This window comes from Ascidiella aspersa, chromosome 5, assembly GCF_963924565.1.
Source record: "Ascidiella aspersa chromosome 5, kaAscAspe10.2, whole genome shotgun sequence".
In the NCBI taxonomy this organism is placed as follows: domain Eukaryota; kingdom Metazoa; phylum Chordata; class Ascidiacea; order Phlebobranchia; family Ascidiidae; genus Ascidiella; species Ascidiella aspersa.
Window position 1 is genome coordinate 14,718,828 of NC_139451.1, and position 2,500 is coordinate 14,721,327.

The 2,500-nt window shown below is 60.1% G+C and overlaps 2 non-coding genes and 1 pseudogene across 2 annotated transcripts in view; all 3 read left to right on the plus strand.

Moving 5' to 3' along the window:
- Positions 1–987, plus strand: part of LOC146144975 (small subunit ribosomal RNA) — a 1,811-nt gene extending 824 nt beyond the window's left edge. Inside the window, exon 1 of the ribosomal RNA XR_014500795.1 lies at positions 1–987. This exon is cut by the window's left edge and continues 824 nt beyond it. This is a non-coding gene — a ribosomal RNA (small subunit ribosomal RNA).
- Positions 988–1,234: 247 nt separating this feature from the next.
- LOC146144976 (5.8S ribosomal RNA) lies at positions 1,235–1,388 on the plus strand. The gene has a single exon (XR_014499144.1). It is a non-coding gene; the product is annotated as a 5.8S ribosomal RNA (ribosomal RNA).
- Positions 1,389–1,659: 271 nt separating this feature from the next.
- Positions 1,660–2,500, plus strand: part of LOC146144977 (large subunit ribosomal RNA) — a 2,113-nt pseudogene continuing 1,272 nt past the window's right edge.

The window sequence follows — 2,500 nt, forward strand, 5'->3', positions numbered from 1 at the left end:
CCTCGGTTCTATTTTGTTGGTTTTCGGAGCGCGAGGTAATGATTAAGAGGGACAGACGGGGGCATTCGTACTGTGCCGTTAGAGGTGAAATTCTTGGATCGGCGCAAGACGAACGACTGCGAAAGCATTTGCCAAGAATGTTTTCTTTAATCAAGAGCGAAAGTCAGAGGTTCGAAGACGATCAGATACCGTCCTAGTTCTGACTATAAACGATGCCAACTAGCGATCGGGGGGCGTTAGTTTTACGACCTCTCCGGCAGCTTGCGGGAAACCAAAGTCTTTGGGTTCCGGGGGAAGTATGGTTGCAAAGCTGAAACTTAAAGGAATTGACGGAAGGGCACCACCAGGAGTGGAGCCTGCGGCTTAATTTGACTCAACACGGGAAATCTCACCCGGCCCGGACACAGTGAGGATTGACAGATTGAGAGCTCTTTCTTGATTCTGTGGGTGGTGGTGCATGGCCGTTCTTAGTTGGTGGAGCGATTTGTCTGGTTAATTCCGATAACGAACGAGACTCTGGCTTGCTAACTAGTTACGCGACCCAATCGGTCGGCGTCTAACTTCTTAGAGGGACTAGTGGCGTTTAGCCACACGAGATTGAGCAATAACAGGTCTGTGATGCCCTTAGATGTTCGGGGCCGCACGCGCGCTACACTGACCGGATCAGCATGTGCTCGCCTTGGCCGACAGGTCTGGGTAACCCGCTGAACCCCGGTCGTGCTAGGGATAGGGAATTGCAATTATTTCCCTTGAACGAGGAATTCCCAGTAAGCGCGAGTCATTAGCTCGCGTTGATTACGTCCCTGCCCTTTGTACACACCGCCCGTCGCTACTGCCGATTGAATGGTTTAGTGAGGTCCTCCGATTGGACCTGGCGCGGCCGGCAACGGTCGAGCCGGCGTCCGAGAAGACGATCTAACTTGATCATTTAGAGGAAGTAAAAGTCGTAACAAGGTTTCCGTAGGTGAACCTGCGGAAGGATCATTAACGGTCTCGCAAACGCTTCGGCGAACGCGAAACTCGGACAAGCGAGAGAAAAAGTTTTTGCTACCCGGCGCCCGACCCGCGAGGAGCGGCGCGCCGGCCGGCGATTCGGTCACCCGGTAATGTTTGCGCGTCGAGTGCCGCGGTGCCGCGCGCTCCGGCTTCAAGCGTCGGCCTGGCCGACCGCTCGGCGCGGTATATTTTGTCACCCTTTAGTGCGAGGCACTGTGCGAGCGAAACAATCGTGGATGGCTCTTGGCGGTGGATCACTCGGCTCGTGAGTCGATGAAGGACGCAGCTAGCTGCGTGAATTAGTGTGAATTGCAGGACACATTGAGCATCGACGTTCTGAACGCAAATTGCGGCCTCGGGTCAATCCCGGGGCCGCGCCCGCCTCAGGGTCGCGTTGCAAACGTTCCGCGCGGGGATTTCTCCGCGCGGCTGCTGCGGCGTCGGACGCGCGAGCGCCCGTCCCGCTCAAGACAGCACGGCACGATGCGCGACGATCGCGACCAGAATCCCGCGCGGCGGCGGCGAGTCGACCTCGAAGAGGCCAACGGCTGGCGGCTCAAGGGCGGGAATCGAGGTGCGCGGCGGCGCGCGGCGCCGACGGCGAGCGCGGAACGGGAAGAATAGTCCCGGTCCTTACTTTCGGCCTGAGGTCGGACGAGGCTACCCGCTGAATTTAAGCATATTACTAAGCGGAGGAAAAGAAACTAACGAGGATTCCCTCAGTAACGGCGAGTGAAGCGGGATGTGCCCATCGCCGAATCCGCGCGCTTTTGGAGTGCGCGGAATTGTGGCGTACGGAATTCGTCACGGCGCGCTTCGCCGGTCGCCCGCGTCCTTCTGATCGAGGCCTTTTCCCAGAGCGGGTGTCAGGCCCATGGCGGCGACAGGCGGGCGCGCTACGGCGTCTTCCCAGAGTCGGGTTGTTTGGGAATGCAGCCCAAAGCGGGTGGTAAACTCCATCTAAGGCTAAATACGGTCACGAGACCGATAGCGAACAAGTACCGTGAGGGAAAGTTGAAAAGCACTTTGAAGAGAGAGTTAAAGAGTACGTGAAACCGTCGAGAGGCAAACGGGAGGGCCTGTCGGGTCGCCCGGTCGCTTTCAGCCGGCCCCCTGTCGGCGACGTTGTCGTGCGGACCCTCACGGGCCGCCGGCGGCGCCGCCCGATCGGGGACCAGCGCACTAGCGCCGGGCGAAGGCCGCGACCGTCTGGACGGCGGCGAGAAGGCCGCGCGCAAGGTAACCCGGCCTCGGTCGGGTACTATAGGCGCGCGTGTCCGTCGGCCCGCCGTTCGGGCGAGGAGAGATCGCCGCGTCTGCCCTTCGGGGCCGAGCGCCCGGTGCCGGCTGGGGCGTCGTGGGTCGGGGACTGTTCTCAGTGCCCAGCCTCTTCGTCTCGGTCGCGCTTCCGGTGTCGTTTCGCGAGGCGCACGGGGTCCGCGGCTGAAGTCAGCCACCTTCCCGACCCGTCTTGAAACACGGACCAAGGAGTCTAACGTGAGCG